Source organism: Macrobrachium rosenbergii, chromosome 59 (assembly GCF_040412425.1).
Source record: "Macrobrachium rosenbergii isolate ZJJX-2024 chromosome 59, ASM4041242v1, whole genome shotgun sequence".
NCBI lineage: Eukaryota > Metazoa > Arthropoda > Malacostraca > Decapoda > Palaemonidae > Macrobrachium > Macrobrachium rosenbergii.
In genome coordinates this window covers 31,809,614-31,836,199 of record NC_089799.1, presented here as the reverse complement: position 1 = coordinate 31,836,199, position 26,586 = coordinate 31,809,614, and the positions used below count along the sequence as shown (strand labels likewise).

At 35.6% G+C, this 26,586-nt stretch overlaps 1 protein-coding gene across 2 annotated transcripts in view; it reads left to right on the top strand.

Moving 5' to 3' along the window:
* Positions 1–26,586, top strand: part of LOC136837386 (uncharacterized) — a 618,148-nt gene that overhangs the window by 116,433 nt on the left and 475,129 nt on the right. The window contains exon 2 of one of the 2 annotated variants that reach the window (XM_067102149.1): positions 24,950–25,053. The exons of the other annotated variant lie outside the window; for it this stretch is intronic. The gene's annotated coding sequence lies outside the window, so the exon portion shown is untranslated. The remainder of the gene's footprint in view (positions 1–24,949; positions 25,054–26,586) is intronic. 2 annotated transcript variants of the gene reach the window in all.

The following is a 26,586-nucleotide window of genomic DNA, read 5'->3' as shown; positions in this document are numbered from 1 at the left end:
GAATATACACACATATATATATATATATATATATATATATATATATATATATATATATATATATATATATATATATATATATATATATATATATATATATATATATATATATATATATATATATATATATATATATATATATATATATATATGTAGATATATATATATATATATGTAGATATATATATATATATATATATATATATATACATACATATATATATATATATATATGTATATATATATATATATATATATATATATATATAAAATGTGATAAGTGACAATTGTTATGTTAGTAATAGAAACAATGACAAAAGTTTGTAATTAAGGTCACTGTTTTATTTTGCCATGTGTGTGTGTGTGTGTGTGTGTGTCTGTGTGTTTGTTAACCTTGTCATTTTCACACCATCCACCAACATTATTTGGGTTGTCGCAAAAGCCTACACACCTCACTGACTCTTTGATCGTCTATAACACTCAGCCTTTTTAGAAAGCCCTTCTCTCTCTCTCTCTCTCTCTCTCTCTCTCTCTCTCTCTCTCTCTCTCTCTCTCTCTCTCTCTCTGAGACGGTCTTCATGCCATGATGGTTTTTTTCATATCCACATTTTCGTCCAAGTTATATTGACTTTGCCTATAGTGTTACGTTGTTTCAGTCACTCATGTTTCTTATAGGTCTAATTCGTATTGTTGTTTTCAGTGCACTTTGTCCTTTCTTGAGTACAATTGGGTATTTTCGCTTTTGAAATCGATTTAATTTGTATTGTTGTTTTCAGTGCACTTTGTCTCTCCTTGAGTACAGTTGGGTATTATCGCTTTGAAATCGATTTACATTATTTACCTTAAGTTGTAAAGTTTCATCCTTCTATGAGTTTCCACAGCCCAAAAGTCTCTTTTCTTCATGGTTTATTCTATTCGCCAACCCTTTATTGTCTGCATGCTACGCTACATCGCGTACTTCCTTTCAGAATGAGATAGACTGTGTACATTTATTTACTAGACTGTGTACATTTATTTACTAGTGAATGCTCTTTATGCATTGAATGATAATCCTTCACTCACACTCGCGCCCACTCATTGGTTTCTCATGGTTCATTATAACTTAGCCGATCGCACTAGGCTCCTAAGGTCTGCCGCATATGGGTATATATTTGTGATCTTTTGCTTTCATTGGTAGTTATCCATCCAAGGACTTATCAGACCATAGTTTAACTTAACTAATCGATGCACCAGAAGCGCAGCAAAGTGCCGAGACAGTGATTATTATTGTCTAAAGCTAGTAATTCAACAACAACAAATACAAGCAGATATATAAACAATAAAGATACCAAATGAATTAATGAAAGGGTCATGAACTCTGCGTATCAAGAATATCTGATAACAGATACCTCCTCTTCACAAGTGGGTATGATCCTCTTCATTACGTGTTTTATCGGTGACCTCTGAGTGATTGCATCTGACCTTTCAATTTGGCCCACCAGATGGGACCGTCTTGTGGTAAAAAGGCAGTTCTGTTTAAACAAATGTATTGAAAATGAAAATACCGTGGTGGGAGTAGCAGTAAAGTTGTGTAATATACTTGATATTTTTCGTGTCAAATTTTATAATTGATAAAATTTATGATAAAAAGATCAGAATCGTTTTGTGAAAAAAGGTCAGATTTGTTAAAATGATACAGTGCATCTTTGTGAAGTTATTCAATCTTTGTAGCTACAACGGGTTCATTTAGAAATGGTATCCAAATTTAAGTCTTTTTGGTGTATGATAGCGAATGAGATGAAACAACATCAGTGATGTCTCAACGCATAACGCATGTTTGTGTGTGTGCGTGTTTGTATGTGTGAGAGAGAGAGAGAGAGAGAGAGAGAGAGAGAGAGAGTGAGTTATGCTACTTTTAATTTCAAGATATGAATATTTTCCATCGACTTTGAAATCAAACACACAGGCAGTCTCAGTAGCTTTATATAGAACACAGTAAGATGTGAACGTTTCCTATTTAGTTTCATAACCCCTCATTAGCATAAAGTCAGACCCAGAGCTTATTTGACCCAACATATTTATAGGCCATTTCTCTTGGTGGGACATTTTAAACTAAGTCTCTTTGCCAGTGTCGTTGGCAGGAAGGAGGTCTGAAATTAAACACTGCTTGAATGGCTGTACTATGTGTGTTGGACTTACCACTTTCTCTCTCTCTCTCTCTCTCTCTCTCTCTCTCTCTCTCTCTCTCTCTCTCTCTCTCTCTTGGAGTAAAGATAATAGGCTTTAATGTATGAACTGTCTAAGTGTAGTAATACGCATGTGAGTGCTGTCATATGTGTATTTTGTAGTCCTTGCGTCAAGTCGCCAGCGGAGGAAGCGTGAAGGATAGGACAAGATTTGCGTATTTGAGTTTGACAGTGAATTTCGTGAGCGGTATTGAAAGTCAAAATTTACCTCAACCGTCAATTTCATATTTTTCCCTCCTCGGTGATTTTCCAGATTCGGTACTTCTCTGTCATGTGTAACTGATTAAACTTTGTCTTTGGCTTATGGATTCCAGCCATTATTCTGTTTATTGGACATAGTTCTTTTTACAGTACATACTTAGCAGTCATTAATTTTTCTAGATGCAAGCCGTTTCACCTATGCCAGCATTTGTAAATGATGTGGTTGAAAATGGATTTGCTGGACTTTTTATTTTTATGTAAGCCCCAAGGAAATATTCACCAGTAGAGTTACGAAAAGACTGGACTTTAGCTTAGAAAGGAATGGACTTCTCTTTTAAAACGGAAAATATTCCAATTAATATGAAGTTTAACGGTTTACACAAGAACTAACAGCCACGGCTAGCGCAAGGTCAGCGTAATCTAATATGAATCGGAGAATTCAAAGACGGGAAAAATTCCAACCCTTGAACTGTGCATATTGAAAAATATTTCGTCTAGAATTTTTCGTAATCGTGCAGTTTGGAAATGGCTATAGTCCTGAAGCATAAGAGAGAAGTAAGAGATAGAAACATCAAATCTAAAACAAGTAAAAAATGCGCCGAAGCTTCTTTGGCGCATTCGAGTTTTCTGTACAGCGTATAATGCTGCATGAAACTCTAAGCCACTGCCCATGACACTCTTAGCCGCGGCCCATGAAACTTTCAGCCACGACCCGGTATTGGCCTGTGTTGTTGGTACCTATAGCGGTGCCAGAAGTACGGTTATGGCCAATTTTAACCTTAAATAAAATAAAAACTACTGAGGCTAGAGGGCTGCAATTTTGTATGTTTGGTGAATGGGCGTTAGATTTTCAACATACCAATTTGCAACCCTCTAGCCTCAGTAGTTTTTAAGATCTGAGGGCGGAGAGAAAAAGTGCGGACGGACAGACAAAATTTATCTCAATAGTTTTACAGAAAACTAAAAGTTAATCTACTGTTGTGAAGAAATACATTAACGGCAGGGATTGATTCACTGCTTCTCTTTACTTAACTTAGGAACGTCTTTCGGTTTTCTTTTTGGGGAACCGATGGTAGCTCCATCTTGGGAAAATTATGAAATGGATACATCAGGCTTGGTCGTCCTCTCAGCCAGAGTAAAACAATATCACGAGGTTTTAGACCAGCTGCAAAAATGCGTGCTCTTTATTTCCCAATGATTTTTCAGTGCTGAGATCCCATCTTGCGAATTTGCTGTATAAGTAGCTTATATTTTCACTTTCATAAACATTTGCGAACCAGTGTATGTGATATATTTTTTTCTTAATTTTTAATACGGATGTTGATAAGTTGATTTATACCAATCTTAGTTTTGAGAAGAATGTATCATTTTGTCACATAATATGAATGATCTTTATTTATATATATATATATATATATATATATATATATATATATATATATATATATATATACAGTATATATATATATATATCAATTTATATATCTATCTATCAATTTATCTGTTTATCTATCTGTTTATCTGTCTATCTACACACACGCACACACACACACATATATATATATATATATATATATATATATATATATATATATATATATATATATATGTATGTATGTATATGTGTGTGTGTATATATATATATATGACTTTATCACAAGCACAATTGTTCTGTATATCAGTAGAATTACTAACAGGACCTCATTGAAGTTGGATGGTATCTAGTGGAGATAATTATTCAGAAAAAGCTACGGATCCTTGATAATGAGGACTGTGTGTCCTAGAAAGCTGGTAACTTTTTCTGAATAAATACCTCCACTAGATATCATCTAGTTTGAATGAGTTTGAATGATATATATATATTAGTATATATATATATATATATATATATATATATATATATATATATATATATATATATATATATATATATAATGTGTATATATATTACATAATTATATTAAATCAGGCCTTAGGAACTGAATAGAAGGTGAATGTACCAAGCGTTTTCATTCTATTTCAACACATCTTCCATGTGCAATGTGTTGGAATAGCACGAAAGCGGCAAGGTAGGTAGAGCGTTCCCTCATTCTTGTGTACTCTGCTATATTTATAATTATGTGTTGTCAGAAATGCGTGTGTGTATAACATATATAGGTGATTTGCTCGAGGTCTTTTATAGTATATAAAACCATGTAAAGTTATTTATTTATATATGTTTATGTATATAATATATATATATATACACATATATATATATATATATATATATATATATATATATATATACAATAAATGTATATATATATATATATATATATATATATATCTTTATCCTTAGAGAAGAGATTACTAGACATGGTTTTTTGTGATTTTATAATTATATATATATATATATATATATATATATATATATATATATATATATATATATATATATATATATCTTTAGAGAAAAGATTATTAGACATCGTCTTTACATGGTTTTGTATAATATGCATGGCATCATGACATAGCGTGAGTGACGTCAGTAGATATTGTCTTGCCATTTTTATTATCAGGCGCGTTGTACGTAGTATTATGGCTACCGTGTCTCAGTTATTATTTCTGATACTCAAATATATATGTATGTATATATATATATATATATATATATATATATATATATATATATATATATATATATATATATATATGTGTGTGTGTGTGTGTGTGTGTGTATGTGTGTATTTATATATGTGTATATATATATATGTATGTATGTATAGTATATGTAATATATATATACTGTAATTTTCTTTCTTTTTTTATCACCGTCTCCAGAGTCCCTTTGTCCTTGTTCTAGTTTTCCAATGCCCCTTCTCTCCCCACGTTCATTATCCCATTACTCTCTCTCTCTCTCTCTCTCTCTCTCTCTCTCTCTCTCTCTCTCTCTCTCTCTCTCTCTCTCTGTGTTACCTCCTTAGGGACCCTAAGTGACACAACGAGAGGTCTGTGGGAAATATGAAATAATGCAGACAGTGTCATATGTCCTCTGGGCACTATATACCTCTTTCTTCATCTCCATTCGACTCCCCCTTGTTCCTTGTCCCTTGTCCTCTCTCTCTCTCTCTCTCTCTCTCTCTCTCTCTCTCTCTCTCTCTCTCTCTCTCTCTCTCTCTCTCACGACGCACGGACACATTATTTATTTCTCATACACTTTTCACGTCCCCTTTTCACTCTCTCCCTGTCATATATAATATATTTTAGTTTTTCGGACTTGTACGTACGTCCTAACGTTTTCTCTCTATCGCCTCGACATTCTTTTGATTTATTTGCTCATATGAATACACCGGACTCTCTCTCTCTCTCTCTCTCTCTCTCTCTCTCTCTCTCTCTCTCTCTCTCTCTCGTGCACCTTTTTCTTTTATTATCCTGCTCTTACCCATACACATTCATTCACATTCTCTCTCTTTCTAACTCTCATATGTACATTCATACGCACATACATATGTATATATACATATGTATACTTGTATATATGTTTTTGTTATATATACATATACATACATACATACATATATATATATATATATATATATATATATATATATATATATATATATATATATATAATATCCACTACCACCCATCGAAAACCATTTCATTAAATTATCTCACCTGTCTTTTTTGCCCCATTCATTCTCAACATTTCTTCACCTTACAATTATGAGAAGATAGACAAGATTCCAGAGAGACAACATTATAATTGTTGCTGCTGATGTTGTTGGTTTCCTTGCCATTTTTTAAAACATTAATAATATTATTGCCTGCATTTGAACATAATACTCGTATGTGTGTGGGTTTTAGTCAATTGTTGTCTTCTTCCTCTTCTCATGTTTATCAGCTTTTTCTCATCTTCCTTGGTTTTCGGTCATTAGTTAATTAAAGTCCTCACTGGGAAAAGTAAAGCTGTAAGTAAAAGTTTTAGTTTTGAGTGCTTTTCATATAATGCCTAGGAGAAAGACCGTCAGAGAGAGAGAGAGAGAGAGAGAGAGAGAGAGAGAATGTTGAGACATTCACGACATACAGAGAACAGGACCAAGAAACATGCAGACACATTCAGATAGCATATGAAGGGCATAATAAGAGGAGACAACAAAAAAAAAAAAAAAAAAAAAAAAAAAAAAAAAAAAAAAAGAGACTTCTAGAAGGATGGGGACACAAAGGAGTCCTTTCATATGTGACATTTTGACATTTTCCCCTTCTTCTTCTTCTTCTTCTTCTTCTTCTTCTTCTTCTTCTTCTTGTATTTCCTCGAGTCGGGTATCGCATCCGTGAATTGGCCACATGAACGGTTGATCTCGTTAAGCTTTGTGACGATAAATAGGGCCGGTATGTTGTGCACTAATTGGATGGTTTGTAATTATTTTTTGCGGAAACATTCATCTTTTATGTCCTTAGGTTTATGTTTTTTTTGGGGGGGGCGGTTTTAGGATAGTTTTAGAGTGTATATGTTATTGTTCAATTAATTTTACTGCAGTTATAATTATTTCTGAAGTTATTCACATCTTTAGAATGTCCTTAGATACTTATACTGTTCATTTTTAAGCGAATATATCGTACAATCCTTTGGAACAATTTTGAAATGTTATTCTTGTATTAAAGTTTTTGTGAAGCCCTTCAAAGCTTCTTTTGAGGTAATGTAATAACAGGGACGGGAAGAGTATTAGTATAATTTGCACGTCTATTATTGTCATTGTACATTCGTTTGTTTTGGAGAGTAGGATCACTTTTGGAATTAAGGTCAGTTGTCAAAGTGCATAAGAAATGGAGAGGTCTGGCAGATTATAATGAGATAGTAGTAGTAGTAGTAGTAGTAGTAGTAGTAGTAGTAGTAGTAGTAGTAGTAGTATAAATTTGTGAGGTATTGAACAGAAACAGATATATCTGCGTATTTTGAATGTAGAACACTGCTTAACTTACAGTGAAAGAGAAGGACTTTTCGCGTTAAAATTTCCTATATCAAAATTTTGGCATGGCCAGCTCGGTTCGTAAGAAAATTGCGTTGTCACAAGAAGTAAATACAAAGAATTAGTAAACTGAAGGGAGTAAATGTATTGTAAAACATTTAGTGTACTATGTTCACTCAGTCTTTCCCTTTGCCATCTCTACCCGTTTGTGTAATCATGCTTTATATCAGGACGATTGTTAATAGTAAGAAATATTTTTAACCAAAGAACTATCCATGAAATGATTTTTGTTTAAAATGCGTCGCTGATTGATGTCACCTATTTAAGTAAGAAATAATACAAACAAATTCCTCTTTTCATTTTTTTAGCTGAGTGCTTACGTCGTCAAGTGTTTGAAAGAACGCCATCTGTTTGTAGAAAATAGTCTTTAAACAAAACGTATCGAATTCAAGTTATATGAGAAAGAGAATAATTAAGAAAAGTATTTCATTTCTTTTATCATACAGAATCGTAATTTAAATATCTTAATCGTACCTGCTTTATTATTAGTGGCTGATAACTTTTAAGAAAAGATGTCGCCGTCCACCTAGAACAAAAAAATGCCGGCGTTTACTTTCAAAACATATCTGTTGTGCTCCAGTATTTTGAACTTTTCTAATTAGCTTCATTTGTAGCGGGATTTCGGAGGGAGGACACGGGTGCCGACGAGAAGTAAGATGTCGGGATGTGGGCAGAGGGGGAGAATGAGGCGAAAGGGGAGGCTTAAAGGTTATATTGGGTTAGAACTTCGACTTTGTTTTGTTTACAAATATTGGCGCATGCGCTGTGTCAACAGACGACGCCCAGTCCTACTGTCTCCTAAATATAGACATATGTGGTCGTGTTTCTTTCTCTGTCGTCATGCTTTTGGGTTGTTTCTCTTCAGAGATAATAATAATAATAATAATAATAATAATAATAATAATAATAATAATAATAATAATAAGAGTCAGTGCAAAATACACTAAGGGATTACATGTGTGTGTGTGAACAGCTACAGCCATAACAGAAATTATAATGATTAAAAGTGTTCCATACAGTGGTTTCGATGAACATAGCTAATGTTTTTAGTTTTTATTACAGCACGTCACACTATGATAGCATCCATTGTAATAGAACTCGGTACGAAACAAAATTTCTATTACTTTTGCTACCGGTACTGCTATTAGATACAGTAACAGACGAGTTATTAGCTAACCCGAGGAACGATAACAGCGTAGGAAGAGGCATAAATAAGAAGAAAAAAAATTAATTGTATTGTAAATGCGACAATATACTACACAACAGTATTTAGTTATGTCCGACAGCAATCGACCTTCAGTGGAGATTAGTAATAAAGTGGACGTACCAAGAGAGACTTAAAAGGCAATAATGAAGTTAAACTTAGAGAAAAATAACACTAAAGAGCTGCCATAAAGATGTAGGTCTCATTTTAGCCTTGTCACTGTAGAAGGTTTGGATAATTGCGTTACTAATGATAAAGAATCAGCGGATCAATTCACGTGATGCATGTTTTAAATATTTAGCCACAAAGATGTTAACGCCTTGATTTCTTCATACTTTTTCGGTACACTTATTTCGTTGAGCTTTGAATCGTACGTGGGGATTATACAAAGAAACTCTCACCTTTCATATTGGGATTCCAATTCTTGCGTGTTAAAATAGAATGAAGCTGCCTTAACTTGCAGTGCCACGAAAGAGGGTGCATTGTGTTTTACAGCAATTTTACTCTAACCTAACATCCCTAAGTCAATTCCATTAACAACGTTAAAAGTTTATTCAAATATTTCGTGTTTAGCATCCAAACAATTGTGAGAAAATCGTGAAGAAGTGATAATATGGAATTTTGTGTCAACCTGGTCACATTCATGGGTTAGACATAGAATAACATGATGCTATAAGCAGTAAAAAAAAATGCGTAATAATCATCACAGTTATGGCTTAATTTCTGGACTAAAATTTAATATAGTGTTGGATTTGAGTTAGTTAATGAATGGTAATTATAATGGTGCGGAATATAACAAGACTGAAGAAAGAACAAAATAGCAATTTTACAAGGAGTAATAAGAAGCAATGATAATTGGATTTACCAGAACAGCTAATTCAGTAATAATGATAATGGTAGTAATCATAATAATGGTACATAAGTAATGATTAGTGATAGTAATCAGTATGAACAACAGCAATTCAGGATGAGGGATGAAAATATTGATTATCATACAAAGTCAGTTGTACAGTGCATAAGTATCCCCATCTGAAATTTTACGTATTCAGATATAATATTGGTCATTTTATGTGATGGAGAGACAGCTATTTATTTATAAGTATTAAAGTCATGAGAAAGTGAAGTTATGCGTAATATTATGGAGCTTAGCAGGAAAAATTGCTTAAAGTATATTGACAGTTTTGATTAAGTTTACAACAGGGGCTAGCAGAACACCAAAGAAACATGCAGTTTGGGCAAAAATGCCTCATATCACTATATAGGACATTTTGGATTAGAGTATTGCTCTCATTTTTTCCTTTTTATCCTAGACAACTTTTCTGTGAACATCTTTATAGGGGATTGATAGTGAGGTGTGTCTGTAAATTTCTTGATCCCCAAGGACAGTAGTAAAGCTTGCCTTAAGGGAGCAGCCTGCAAACATCAGTGGATTAGTTTCATGTAACAGAATACAAGACTACCTGGGTTTGTAGAATATAGCACTTTGAGATGAATCAGGTAGTGCAGATTTATTTCGATTGCCAACCTGTAGGCCTCAGATTTCTGATAGATTTTAGTCTCTGATAATGGCAGGCAGTTGCTCTTGTGGACCGCAAAATATGGATACTCGATGCCGGGTGTGATCCTTGGTTCCTCTATGACCTAAGTTAGGTTTGTTTACTGTGGATTCGTGCAATGATTTTGATGTGATGCCGTGGTCCTGTGGTGAAGCTGATTTGGATGTCTGGGATAGCAAGGAAAAGTCAGAGGTATCACTGACCTCAAGGGTGCCTTTCTGACAGAAATTTCTTGGTTTATTGAAGAAATGTTTCGAGTGATTGGCGTTGTATTCCAAAATTTAGCAGTGAGGATCTGTTGTTATATACTGGATAATGCCCATTTAGGAGTTTTTGCTACAGAAGTGACATTTTATTTTAGATTTACTGATATGATGCTGTTTGCAACTACCATTGATGATGTCGTAATGGCAGTGAAATTCCTATGCATTGGTTTACTGATGGTAAGATTCTGTGGACAGCGTAGGGTTTCTTGCAAAGACATTATACTTTTGAAGTCTTTGCAAAGCATGTTCAAGGAGAACAATTTACTCTTTAAGACCATAAATGTTTCCTGATAGTGTACTGAATTCTGTGCTTATTGTTTTGAATGTGAAATGATCGGGGAAGTCGCTGACTGCTAGGCAGGGTGTTTTTAGGGAGGTTTGGACACAAGGTAGGTTATCACTATATAGTGGTTGATTGCTGGTTATCCCTCTAACGGTGCTTTAGAGGGATCACTGCTAATCTTCCTTGGGTGTGGTGGTTCTGACTAAGGTAATTTACCTGGACACGGTGTGTTTGCACCGAATCTTGATTTAAGAGCTCATTGGGTTGATATGGCAAGTAATTCTGTAATCCACTTTTCTCTTTAATGGTAGTTTAAGTTGTTGGTTTAGAACCCATGAGACTTATGTCACGCATAATGATATTTACATGAGTGAATGTCAAATGCCAATTGTGAGTAGAAAATCTTTTCATTTCCATGGCATCAGGGATGCGTGGTCAATAGAATCATGTCTTTTTGGGAGGTATGCGAAACATTCTACCTTTTTTTCTGAGTTAATCATCGTCCTCTTTAAGGCTGTCATCTGTTGAGTGAGGGAGGAATGAAATGGGAAAATGTTCAATTGTCTTGCTTCCTTTCACATACCAATATATTCTGAGTGTGCTTCGAACGCAGTGGGTAGAGTGCTTGGAAGAAGACGTAGCCACTTTTACATCACATCCCACTTCCTCATCCTTATGGCAATAGAATATTTGGTTTGGTTGTTTGTGGATGATATGATGCAGATCCTCTGATAACGAATTCATTGGTCTGACATGGACCTCTCAGTGAATTCCTGAGGCTTGGTGACAGCTCTGCTTAGTAGCATTTGTGGATTTTTTAATTGAAGTCACGGCATTGATCATTTCTCAGGGTTTCCTCTTAATATTATGAAAGGGAGTATACAAAGTGCAGTGCCTGTATTTTTAAACTGTAAACAACAGATGCTTGATAACGGACTTTTGGCAGGTTAAGACCGTAACAGTTTTTTTTAGGTTATGGGATAAAATATTAAAGGAAATACCGGATTTTCATTAAGCTTGAAAATTCAAGGTGAATGCCATCACAGGTAGATAATCCGTTGAAGTCACTGATAAGGCACAAAGAATTATTTAATATGTAATTTACAAATAATTCAATGACAGTAAAACTCTTCTGGTAGTAAATTTGAGTTTTGAATGCGCTCAAACGTCTACCATCCCACATCTTGAAAATATCACAACTTCATTTTGAAAATGTCATCCGTAAAATCTTATTCAATTTGTCATTTCCATGTCATCCAAGATAGCTGCTATTAGCAGTTTTGAAAATTTAAGAAAGTAGTACATCACTCGCTACAGATGGTAGTGTGATTTGTACATTTCATCCAGTGTTGTAGAGTCCTGGTGCCATATCGTCTTGTATTTCATTTTATGGTTATTGTTTTATTATTTTTGTCAAAGAGTTAATTGAGAGCAAAGGAAAAACGTCATCAACGAACAGCTTAATTACGGTCACATTACATTCAGCAGTTCATTCTTATTGCAGATTTTCCACTGACAACTGTCCAGTTTTGGCAAATTTCTGGAAATGGTACACTTCAGGACAGATTGTAATCAATGGTTATATGTGGGTGATAGATTAACTGGTCTGGTGCAACATGATAAAAGATAAAGTTTTTTTTTTATATTTCCATGGTATTCAGCGGAAGGACACTAGATGCAGGTGTAAAAATGTAGGGTTGGAAAGTGTTATGTGAATGGAGCTGGGGATGGTTGTTTGCAGATGATATGTTAATTGAGGATTGTGTAGAGAAACTGAAGAAGGGTAATAAAAGTTTTAAAGTGTTTGCAAGGAGAGCAAGTTAGGAGGTAATGTGAGCAAGAATAATGTTATGAGGGAAAAATGGACTCATTAATGTTAGTGTGTATGGTGGAAGAATGGAAGCTGTTGATTTGTATAAGTACATGGTGTTAAACATAAAGTATGATGATATGATGAAAGAAGAGGTGAGTAACTGAATAGGTAAAGTAAGAAAGGTAGTTGGATGTGTATAAAAGATTAGGAAGAGAATTTAAGTGTATGGGAAGCCAAAGTGAGAGTGTATAATGATATTACAGAGCCAACTCTTCTTAAAGGAAATGAAGTGTGAATATTTTATGCTTATGGAGGAAAAAGATGATGATGAACTATAGGTGAACTGTTTGCCAAGTTGAGTAACGTGAGGAGAATTGACAGGGTGAGGAATGGAGAAAAAGTGGGTAGAGAGGCTAGTGTAGATAAAAGAACTGAGATGGTTTGGTCACGTGGGAAGAATTGACAACGATAGTGATTTTAAAACTGCTTACAATTCTGAGGTATTAGAGCTCAGAAGGAGAGGAAGACCTAGAAACGGTTGGGTGAGGAAGAGAGGTATTTGAAGCACTAAACAAAAATCCTCAAAAAATAGGATGAGCCAATGAAAATTTATTTTGTTTTATAACAGTTTTTTGGGGTTGCATGCTTGCTCTACTTCTTTGCATATATATATATATATATATATATATATATATATATATATATATATATAGAGAGAGAGAGAGAGAGAGAGAGAGAGAGAGAGAGAGAGAGAGAGAGAGAGAGAGAGAGAGAGAGAGAGGGGAGCTGCCGAGGAACCTGTTCTAACGAGGTGATTGGATCAGTATCTTTAATTTTTCATAGATCTTTTATGAACAGTTAAGTATGAATTTTTTTTTTTTGTTTTCTCGCCGTAGATATAATACCCAAACTTCTGAACCTTTCTTTGAGACGTTGGCCTCAGGTGTGCTTCAGTTTTCGATCGTCCGGGATCCTCATCAGATGTGTGTAAGTTTGTGATGTGATGTGATGTGAAAGACAGTGAGTGAGAGAATCGGTAGTTTTATTGTGGATTTTTGATGGAGTGTTTTTCGATTTCACATTACCACAAAGGTTAATAACTAAAATACCACCAAAGATGATGTGTTAAGGCCACCTGCTTCATCTCAACTTTTCTAATACGCACTCCGGAAAGGTCCCCCTGGCACCTCCAGCGCCCCCACCACCCCTATATCGTCTTAATGACCTTAATGTTATCGTTCGCTTGTTACCTGGTAGCTCGATCTAGTTATCTCGTAATTGTAGGTAATTATGCAACGTATATGGTGGCAGTGTGACGTGTTATGGTTTTGGGAAGCTTCGGAAAAAGAAGAGTGCTTTAGCAGTTGCCTTTTTTCCAAGCCGATCGTTAATTACAATGTAAATCATACTCACACACACACACACACACACACACACACACACACACACACGAAATTATTACGCGGAGGTAACTGACCTTTCAAAAGTTTGTGTGATGTATGTTGAAGCTGTAAAAAAAATCCTATTCTATTTTGCGAATCGAAGGTAAATGAGTAACTAAATATTTTTTTCAAACGCGTAACATAGGCAGGGTGTTGATTGATAACTTGACAAGTAGAGAGACAGCTGTTTGTATTTTTTATGCTGGAATACGTAACATTTTTGGGGATAGATGGGAGTTTCCAAACTTCGGTCCATCGTTCAAAGTAGGATGCACAGCAATAAGAACAGTGAGAATAGCTGTTGTTATATTAAGATTGTTATTGTTACTGTGGTTGTCGCAATTTTTTTACGTGAAAAAGAAAACATAATCCACTTAACTTATTTGTAGTAATTATTATTTTGCCAGATTTTCTTTCTGGAAAACTATTTTACGCATTGGAGAATAGGCTGGAGGATTTAACAAACAGTTTCTTACGTAATGATAATAGCAATTAGGCAGCTATGTACCTGCAGAAAAGCATTTACAGATTAAAACGGAAGAGAAAATTGGTATATCTGTTGAATTACTCATTACTACCATGTCAGGATATACAGATGTTTCTTTATAAAGTTATGTTTGATATTTTTAGAATTTAACTGTAAAATAACACTTATTATTGCACCACATAAGGTTAACGGTTAGACTACTCATTAACTAGTATTGGCAGAAATCTCTTATTAATTATTGCACCACATAAGGTTAACGGTTAGACTACTCATTAACTAGTATTGGCACAAATCTCCTATTAATTATTACACCACATAAGGTTAACGGCTAGACTGCTCATAACTAGTATTGGCAGAAATCTCTTATAAGGTTAACTGTTAGACTATTCATTAACTAGTATTGGCAGAAATCTCTTATTAATTATTGCACCACATAAGGTTAACGGTTAGACTACTCATTAACTAGTATTGGCACAAATCTCCTATTAATTATTACACCACATAAGGTTAACGGCTAGACTGCTCATTAACTAGTATTGGCAGAAATCTCTTATTAATTATTGCACCACGTAAGGTTAACTGTTAGACTATTCATTAACTAGTATTGGCAGAAATCTCTTATTAATTATTGCACCACATAAGGTTAACGGTTAGACTACTCATTAACTAGTATTGGCACAAATCTCTTATTAAAACAGTTTAATATTCAGAGCTTAAATGCAGAGAGAAGAACACACTTTAAGAATCAGCTAAGGATTACCGATTCAGCTTAATATTCAGAGCTTAACCGGAGAGAGAAGGACACACTTTAAAAATCAGCTAAGGATTACCGATTCCCAAAGTAAAATGTGGGAGGGCACTACCAGACTGGCGTTACAAGACCGCCTGTAGCAGGATAGTAATGGAACAGAGCTCAGAATAATACTCCAAAGTGTGGTGAAAAACTTCACACAAGGACTTCTCTATAAAAACCCCAGAGATGACGAGCTGCATAACAGAATAGAGGCTTTAAGAAATGGGAAAAAACTGTAATTCAGAAGGCCTTTTGATTCCTCGATCTCGATCGAGCTGTACAGAAAACACTGAGAATGTAAATGTGTCAGGGGCTTGCAGACTTTTAAAAAATGATTAGAAAGAGTGGGAGGAAGATACACATGAGTTGCCAACAAAATAGGATTTAATATTTAATGAATATTTACAAGGGCCTGGACATAGTTCACGGGGATCGGCTGGCAAAGGTTTTAATGACCTCGGACGCAAATGAATGCCAAAAGTCACATGACTAACTATCCATGAGTATACCTGGAAGAATGTGAGATTTCCACAGGCATCTGGCAAAATTAAGGTAACGAGCATGTTTGATAACCAGTAACAATTTCGACCGAAAGATCCTTGAACATAGTGTTGAGGTAAATTGAGCTTTTTTGAGATAAATTGAAATTTTTGGAGAACGAATTTTGGAATGACAATTCTTATATAGGACTAACATTAATGATGTTATCTTCACCCTCCATAGTCTAAACAATTGTGACTTAGAAGTCTAGAGTACAAAAAAATTAATCAGTGAGAGGGCTTACCCTCACCCCTCATTCTTTAGCTATGGCCAAACATCTTAGGCCTTTATTAACTCCGTGACCAAGCCCAGTCATTAGATTGTCTTTATAATATACCTAAAGGCGACCATAATATTAAATACAAGGACAATTTGAACTTTGGTGACATGTAAACTTGTATATTTACCCTAAAACCTACCGGACTCAGATGTGTGTATGTAACAAATTTCCTCAAAAAAGTGAGATGCCCATATATGGAAAGAGCAAAAATGTGGAAAGGGGAGGGAGAGAGAGAGAGAGAGAGAGAGAGAGAGAATATGTTAGGGAATATTATTAATTTCCCTCTTACTTCACTTCCTGAACAGAATGGTGAGGATAAGCAGAGGAGTCAAAGGAGGACTATATCAACAAAAGTCATAAGATCACTTAACTATAACTCAGTATATTAATGAATTACTAACCTAGAGTACTTAGTGCTTAATAACCCTTAATCTGAAGTAGCTACAAATGAATGAATAATAACTGCAAAATCTGTATTAGTCCTATGCTAGCAAATCTTCGCCTACCTCTCTATCAAACAAGCATCCAACATTGATAGAGGCAAGGTTCGAATAAAAAAGATATGGGAAAATCTAATCTCTTTAAGTCGTGTTTGAGAGGTGGGCAATGTCCTTATGTGTCGCAGTAGGTATGATTGCAGGTTCTCATCAATGACATAATCATCCTTTAGTAGGCCAGTCATAATCTTATGATTATTCTCAGTAATGTTGAGGCCATAGGTTATTTTGAATGAGGGTCTTTCAAACAGGCACGTAATTGCTTGAACTTCAGGTTATTAGCAGTGTAATCCAATTTGTGAATGGTAAAAGAAAAGATGGATGAAAAGGCCCATTTGTGGAACCACACACCGTAGAGGGACAAGACCACATTAGGTAATTTAAGAGGTGGTAAGGTGAAGTTAGGCTGGATGGAGTACCATGGGTACGTAGATTGAAATCCTTTAGATGTTTCATTATCATACAATGATTCATGTCCAAACATTAATTCAGATTGTTCCAGATATAAATAATCTAGGAAGGCAGCTGCCTGCCTATTGTTGTGAGCAAAAACGGCTAGGTCAGGTAAAGAAGAGTGCAGATGTTTGTTGTTATAGAACATTTTATGCAAGAATCATAGTAAACTCTAAGTCTGTGCCACTGACAACATAACTTTATCTAACAGTTTGAGATGAGCGTCAGCACCTGAAAACTACACTGGAGAATAGTGCTCCAAACAAGGCAGGGAGCTAATTTAGATGTAATAACTTCATCGAGAAAAATTCGAAAGCATTTCAGCGAAATACCAATTTTATGAGAAACAAAGGAAGCATCATTATATATATGCTTATCAGAAATCAGTTTCTTATCAAAAGTTGCACCTAAAATCTTGGAAGAGTCACTCAGATTTAAAACTGTACCGTTTAAATATAAATCGGGATGCAAGGGCAAAAATGTCCAGACTTGACTATCATACTTTGAGAAAGGTTCAGCTTCATACCTGAAAGCCTACTCCACTTAAGAATGCCAAATCTCTATTCAAGGATTCTGCAACCACAGACCTAAGGCTTGGAGAAGGAACAACAGCTACAAGAATAGCATCATTGGCATATGCAGTCAGTTTGTTTTCCAGACATTCAGCTGCTGAATCAAGGATAACCCGAACCTTTCTTCAACTTCTACAACATTAGATGCTTCATATATCTACCCAAAAAATTAATCATTAACACAGTAATGCTCCAAAATACTCTCACACTGTGCCTTTCACCAGTCTTGCAAGAAACATGTGCTTCTTGCATATCAAGGTCTTGCAACTCAGATACCGCTTCCTATCATACCAGCACTTTCTCCATTTCTCTTTCCCCTTTCCTCTCAGCGCTTCTTAAAATATCTAATTTTATCAAATTACCACACTCCATACTTTCCAAAGGACCAGTCCAACTAAAAACACAGATCTGTTCAGTTACTCTAATATTTTTACCACTCTTTCTCTACATTTCTTACCCTCAGTCCGTTATACTTCATGCAAGTAATTTATTTTCACTCATATACAGTTGGAGTGCACTATCCAATCTTTTAGAATCATTCCCTCATCCAGACAAACCTAACACACCAAGGTCAGCTACTCAGTCACACTTTCAATATTGTACCACAGTGTTGCACTTGTATTTCCATAATCTCGGAGTGCCTTTGAATTCAGAAAGCATTCTTAGCTATTCCAGTCTTGACCCATTTAGTTGTATCTCTATCATGCTCTTAACCACACTCATTAACTTGCTTTTTTTTTTTTTTGCTTTTTTTTGCTTTGCAGTCACATAGCCTAAAACACCGTATGATTATTAACATACTTCATCAGAACCCATCGATTTTTAACAATCAGACCGTCTTTTTGAACACATTTTCACAAGACTCCATTCTCATTCTTTCCAGAATTACCACTCTACAAAGTATGCCGTCTCTTTCCCTGTCACCATCTTTTTCAGTAAAATCAGTACAGTTCATGGTATAAGAGTGAATAGAACTGAGCAAAGCCCAATGATTCAGATTCACCTGGATACTTACTCTCTTCTGTGCAATTCATTTTCATTCGAGAACCAAATAAACTTATTATCGGAGCCTTTTCTTCTGCCTCACCCCATTTAGCAATATGATAATTGGAATGAATGACACATTCACACCTCTTCCATCTTCACAGGTCTTCCTGATGCTATAACTCTACCGCTTCAATAGCTCTGCATCTCTCATCCAACCCTAGTTCTGCACACCGTCGTCTTTTCAATTTTTGTTTGCAGAATTCCATTACTTCCAGTCTCTGGAAACAAAATAGCTAGGTTACTGCTTTTCTTTTCTGCACCACATCCATGCCCATTCAAAACAGGCCATTTCATGATTTTCACACCACATAGAGCAGGATAAATGTGGTACTATTTTTATTTCATGTCATTCTACGGGGATTGAAAAGTCTAATTGCAGTGGGCTTCATGAGGAGAGGTGCATTCACCATTAATGGGGCATTCCTACTACCATGCTTACTCAGTCCTAAAGTAGGTGCTCCTGTGCCTTGACACCATGTGCATAAATATATTGGTGAACAATTAATGAAGTTTATTACCTCCATATCAGCAGTCATATATATATATATATATATATATATATATATATATATATATATATATATATATGTGTGTGTGTGTGTGTGTGTGTGTGTGTGTATGTGTGTGTGTGTGTGTGTGTGTCTAAAACTTGCTAGTCTATTTTACCAGATAAATATGTAATTAATAGAGACACAATGTCCCCTTAACTTCTCGAATTCTTCGCCCTTTTCTTTGGATACGCTTGACACTACAAAGCCTTAAGTTCTAAGTACAAGAAATATGAAGTGGTTATGATGTCCGGTAATAGGAAACGAACCCACATCACGATGAGGCCACGTTGCCGAATTATGTATAAGAGAACTTACATATAATTCCTTTTGGGTGGAAGGTATTCCTAAGTTACAGTGAATTTGGTATATTCGGGCTATATCAGGCTTTATATTTGAGCATATATATATATATATATATATATATATATATATATATATATATATATATATATATATATATATATATATATTATATATTTATATGTATATTAACAAACATTAAACTATAAATGTTGTTTAATATCCGGTTCACTCCATCTCGGTAGTAATAGTGAAGGGGAATTATAATAGATAACTGGTTCGTCACCTGGGAGGTTCGATCTCCCGACAGCAACATCCTTCACTAAAGTCGGAAGTTGTCACTGTTGGGGGATCGAATCACCCAGGTGACAAACCATTTATCAGTTATAATTCCCCTCCTGTATTATTTCCAAGGTAGAGTGATTTGAATATTAAATGAAATTTGTAGCCTAATGTTTTTAATATAAAAAAATGTCACGGTGATATGATAAAAAATATATGTATATATACATGCACATATATATGTATATATGTGTGTGTGCATACATATATATATGTGTGTGTGTGTATTCTCATAAATGTTAAAAGTCCCTCTTAAACATTACGTTTATACTTTCAAATATTAATCCACAAATAACGCATAATATCAAACTCACTATACCTTGTGAATAACTTACAATCAAAGAGAATTGTGCAAGTCTTCCTAACCAGACCAGAATTTGAGCCTACGCCTTTTTGGGGGTGGAAGAAGGGTGACAGTGACCACAGCCAACAAACATAAAGAGAGATATAAGTTGATATGAACTGCACTGTGTACTTGCGTATACTTGCATGTTGAATTAAGGTTCAATACTTGTATTCGAAATCAGTTAATCTCTACCATGACACTAAATACTAGGTGTGCAATAAGTGGCTGCTTATGATAGTTTGTTAATTTTACTCGTGAAGATTGTTAGAACTAGATACGAGTAACAGTCCTTAATTCAACGAACGCTGAATTTGCCAAGTAGAAATGTGTTGTAAAATGGATATACTGAAATTGGAAGGTCGAAATTTCAGAGAATAGATCATACAGCTGATTTATATATTTTTTTATGTTCCTTTATTTCTTACTATTTGTTTCGGACGTTGTAAAGATCCGCAACCCCAGAGTACCCATGTAAAGATTGGCTATCCTCAGAATGAACTTGTTAACATCAGCCACCCCCCAGTACTGAACACGGCGAAGGGACATTCCATTTGGCCGACAACAAACAGATGCACCGCCAGTATCAGAATGAGCTTGTTAACATCAGCCACCCCAAATATTAGCTTGTTAAGATAAACAACCCTCAGGTACTCTGGGGTTGCTGTTCTTTACAACGTCCTTTGTTTCTTTATCTCTTTCCATCTACATGTATCTTGATAAACGGATCAGCTTGTTGTCATAAGATCAGGTGTAGGGACTCGGCCGAAGAATCTATAATAATAAAATCCGAGTGGATCTGATCTTGTTTGTCCTCCCCTGGGTGTCAGCAGAGGAGACATGGCACAGCCACCCACCCACTGCAAACCTGTTTGTCCGCACCGGGCGGGGACGGGGTTGGTAGGGGAACGGGAAGGTAGGGGAGACATCCACCCTCCTCCTGCAAACCTGTTTGTTCCTCCGGGTTGGGGGCGGGGTAGGTGGGGATCGGGAGGTAGGGGAGACAGCAGCCCCGGGTTCCAGTGCGTGCTACGCTCGCCAGTAAGCCGCCCGTCACGTAATAAAAACAGTGAATCCATATATCAATTTCTGATTGTGCTTGCCTTTAGTCTTCCTGTCATTTTCTGGTTCAAAGGATTATACAGATAAATTTAGCATTGGACCTTCATCTCCATAGGCTTTTCTAGGTGCATCCTCTCGTCCTTCACTTGTTGCATTTTAAATGTACTTACACATTTAACCCTTAAATAATTTGTAGTTCTTGGACCACTTACAGTACATATGATGATCTTTTAGTAATACTGTGTATATAACGCATTCTATAGTCACGCTAATTTAGCCTCTGTGGCATTCATGTATATTTCCCATTCATGGTTCAGACGGGAAATTCGTGCAGGCATTTGCCAGCGGATTAGTGTACTGTTTCGAAACCGTTGCTTTGGCGGTGGAAGGAAGAGGCCCGAGACCACCTTCCCTTCCCCCCCCCCTTCACAGCTCCGTTCCATAATTAATTTCTTTCTCATTGCTAATTAAAATCATCCCTCTGAAATACCTCGAAATTACCACGCATGTTTAAGGTTTTATTTCCTATTTCTAGAGCATCCCAGATTTCCGTTTGCATGAGGCCATGTTCATTTAATTCTCAGCCGCCCAAAACCCGTTATTTTTATCGGGCTAAGAAAAATTGTGACGCCATAATTAACTATCCATGGTAGGTAATGGCCCCGACTTACATTTAACATAACCAGCAAAGAGCTAAAGTTAATTATTGAGCCTCCAACAATTAGATATGCAAATAGAAATTAAGCCAGACGTAAGCGAAACGAGACTCAAGTATACATACGAATACAAACGTTTATACATACATTCATCATGGTATACATATATACAAAGGATTACTAACACATGCGCGGGAGGGGGTTGCTTAAAAGAAAGAAAACAAGAAATCGCTGACCCTGTCTGAGTTTATACACGTGATATGTCTAGAAGATTTTATTTTCTCTCATATTTCTGGAAGTTGAGACCTGACCTGTGCCTCTTTTAACAAAGATCGAGGCCTCAGGAGTAAACTAGAACTCTAGAATGTATAGAAGATTTGTTTGGTTCAGCAACTTAGCCCCTCCTGTCTGTGTACACACATTTGTACATACTGTATATGCATATATATATATATATATATATATATATATATATATATATATATATATATATATATATATATATATATATATATATATATATATTGCACCATGTACAATTTCGTTTTTTTCCGAATGGACGACCAACTCGCTACATAATTAGTGGGTTAATTGATTCAAGAATTTTAGAGGAAGGCAGAGAACTGTGCATTCTAAAAATGAATAGCATGGAAGTCTGATGAAATTGTGGTTCATTCTAGAATTCATCAGTGACATATGGGCATTGGGGTTCCGGAATCTGGGGTTAAGAGATGAAATGGAACAGGATACAGAAGCTGTCAACGACAACATGGTAATATCTACAGAACATAACATCTGTAGAACAAGCAAGCTGTGACCTCATGGCAGTTAAAATTAATACAAGATTGTTCTTTGGTATGAGAACAGTACAGTTCAAGGATAGAGTATGTCATAAATCCCAAGGAGTTCCATAGAGGAAAAGAACTTATTGCCCTTAAGGTATATGTCTACCTTCCCTAGAGGAACACTTAGCCAGGACCATAGTGCCACTCTTTCAAGATAGACTTCTGTTATCTTCCAAGCTCCAAATAATGTAAGCATGAATGTTCTTATTTCTAATTTTTTTTTTTTATATTCGGCTTTCAAAAATAATTATTCTTTTAGGCTTTAAGGGGAACCTCGTTTCTTCTGCCACATATTAAGGTACCATCTGTAGTGAATCCATATTTATGGAGTCAGACAATAATAAGGAAGATGAAAATGAGCTTCTAAATGCAGCTGAGAAAAAATGGATAATGAATAATTTACATGCGGTTCAGTAGAAAATAAGGTGTTCGTGGTATATCACCAATGGGAATACTGAAAGGAATAACAGAAGGAACAAACCCTCAAGGAATACCTCTAAAACAGCAAAGGTCCAGCTGTAGCTTTGTCACCTATAGTAAAAGTAGATTGCTCAGATAAGTAACTTGAAACCATCTAGCAGTAGGGTGAAATTATGAACATAAAGTTCCATTAACAGGAATTAATCATAGATCTTGTTGAAACCCCCCCATGGAGATATCAAGAGTAATGATGAAAGAATCCTAGAGTTCTTGAGAGAGACGATCAGATATAAAGATGTGAGATGCCAAGTGCTTTTGTTGATGAGCATTGAGTAGATTTTTTCAGCAAGCATGCCACGGCAGAAATTATTTTATTTCCCTATCCAAAATCAGTACTATATAAGCCCTGTAGACTGTCAGCTCGAGCATACTTTCTTTTAGCCCTCAAATGGTTTGAACTCGCATCTGAGATGCTTGGAGTTACAAGCACACAACATGCCAAGGAAGAAAACGTTTTAGAAATTATCCAGCTTAAAAGACAAGTTACTTATCAAGGACTTGAACTAACAGTAGATGAAATTCATGTCTCATAAACTCCCAACTCTTGCAAATGCAAAGTCTCTCAAATCCCTTGTAGCCTCAGCCATGTTCTACATGATGTTCATTTCTCAGTTCATTCTTGTTACCTCTTCTCTAAATAAACATTTACAGAAGGATGTTAGTTTTATTTAGGGTCAGAGGCTAAAGAAAGCATTTTTTAAAATTTGAGAAGTTTTTTACTAGTTTGCCAGTGCTGACTTTTCCAGAAGGCCACTTAACATCTGCTCCTTTATTTTGCATTTGACAACAATGTATATATATATATATATATATATATATATATATATATATATATATATATATATATATATATATATATTTCCTACCCTCAAGTCAATTGGTGTTTGTATTTTTGCATTTTTCTTAGGATCATATTTATTCCTTTTCTCCCAGGATCATATTTATTCCTTTTCTCTTAGTTCTATCTACTTTTCTTGAATACATTATATCATTCCAATCTCTCTTTTATCATTCATTTGAACCATGATTCACAAACAGCTAAGATGTCCATTTTTTGCTTGTTCTAGTTTTCAAGAGTGATTCAGGGATTTAGCATTATAGTAAATATTTTTCAGTTTATCCATATGAAAAGCTTATATGTCACAAGTATTTTATGAATTACAATACACAGTAGATTTTTTATTAATAAGTGTGACTAAAGGCATTGTGGAGAACCTTGAGAGGATGATTAGCTGGTGCCTGGTGCGTGTCCTAATTAGTAAAACTGTATATGTTTTAAATATGTCAGGTATTCCCGAGCCATGAAAACATTCCTGCCTCGCAACAAGGCTTCATGAGTGCCTTCGCCAGAAACGTCCAGGTTCCGGTTAATTAGTTAGTAGGTGCATTTCTTCTGGGTGGTTTCCCAGGGTGTGAAGGGATTAATTATCAAACAACTTGTTATTCGAGAATTATTAGAGGTCTTCAGGGAAGATTCTGTGGTTCAAGACCTGTCGATTAAGAATTGTGAACATTGCTGTTTGGAGGTAGGAATCATTTTAGATTTCCCAAACTGTAGATTGTTCTTTTCAATTAACGTATATCTCACTTGTGTCAAGCATTTATTACATTGTGTGTACTTTATAAGTAACATGGGAGGAATTCCCATATCTTTATTTTTATGCATTTCTTTAACAAGGGTTTTATTTGACTTCTTCAGATGTTTGTACATGTGTATGTACGAATGTACATTACAAGTAGCCTTTTTGATGCGGTCACTATCAAGCTACCAATAGATGGAACTTCTCGACTCTGTAGAAAAAGGTAAGCAATGAAATTTCCTCTTGACTGTGTAGCACATATTATTTATAAACCAATAGATTCTTAACACCTCCATATGCCTGACACTAGGGGACATTTCCAAGTTGTGCCTTTCCATGTTCCTGGAAGTATCCAAGGAGGATTCATTGGTTAAGTACACTGAAGGATATCCACTCCCTTTTTAGCCTACAGTTCCTTGTTAAGGCCAATGACCCCTGCCATGGGCTTTTGGCTTTAACTAAAGTCATCTACCATGGGTCTGGTGTTGAATTCAAGGAGACAAAGCACTCAATGCTTTAACCCTATCTCTCATCCTGCTGCTGGTGATATCTAATGTTTTCCTTGGGCTAGGTCGCAATGTTGTATGGTGAATCTCACTTTTACCTAGAGGAATGTCAATCCACAAGGCAGAAGATGCTCTTACCCTGAGATTAGGGCCCTAATCGAGGTACAGTTACGTAGTCCGGCTGAACCTGGTGCTTTCTGAAGGGCTGAGATTCAACTCCCTGGATGTATATATGTACAGTATATATATATGTGTGTGTGTGTGTGTGTGTGTGTGTGTGTGTAAGTGTCTCAGTTTGTGTGTGGTGAGTATTTTTGAAGATTTGGTGTGAGATGTAAAGGTTATAGGAGAGGTAGATCTGGATGCTGCACTGAAAGGAGAGGTCAGTCCAAATTTGAAAATGCTTTTGGAAATTACAGTAGTGGTTGTGTAAATTATTATTTAAGGGAAAAAGAATGGAAATGAGCCAAGAGTTAATGGGATCATAAGTGAAATGCAGTGGGATGGTGATTCAAGTAAGATTGAGTGGATGGGTAGGTTTTATTCGTAGGCTATATCTGGAGGATATGGCCCAATGAAATTGTTGAGAGGAATAATTGTTCCATTTTATATAGGAGCGATGATAGAAATGTTTGTAAGGATAAGGGTGGTATAACATTGATAAGAGGTATTGGGAAGCTGTGCTGTAAGATTTTGATTTAGAAAACTAATATAATGATCAGTGGATGAATTATTCTGTGGATTTTGATAAGTAGTAAGGTCAGTGGATCAATTTTTTTTTCTTGTGAACCAGCGTATGTGACATATGAAAGTAGCAACTTTGAGTTGACAACGATGCAATGTTGAGGATGCTGAGGTTGTATGCTGCGTTTTTAACACTTTTTTTTTTAAGCCATGTGGCCCGGACAAGCCACTTTTTTTTAGGCCAAGTGACCCGGACAAGCCACTCAAGTCTTCATCCAAAGCCGCAATGTTTTGGACACGTGATGGCCCATTTGAACCAGCACATGGGAGAAAGCGTCATCTTCATTTTCAGCCAGTCACAGATTACTTTGTCCTCAAACAACAGTCCAGTAAGAGCCAAACGTTGGTAGTTCTGTTAGAGCTTCGACTGAGGAAAGAACTGCCGTCAGTTAGTCCATCTATTCCTGACCTTTTGTTGTCCGTAATACAGGTAGTCTTGAAAGTGGAGCATAGTGATCACGAATGATGGTGTTTGGTGCTGATAATAGTAAAAATTCCAAGCAACT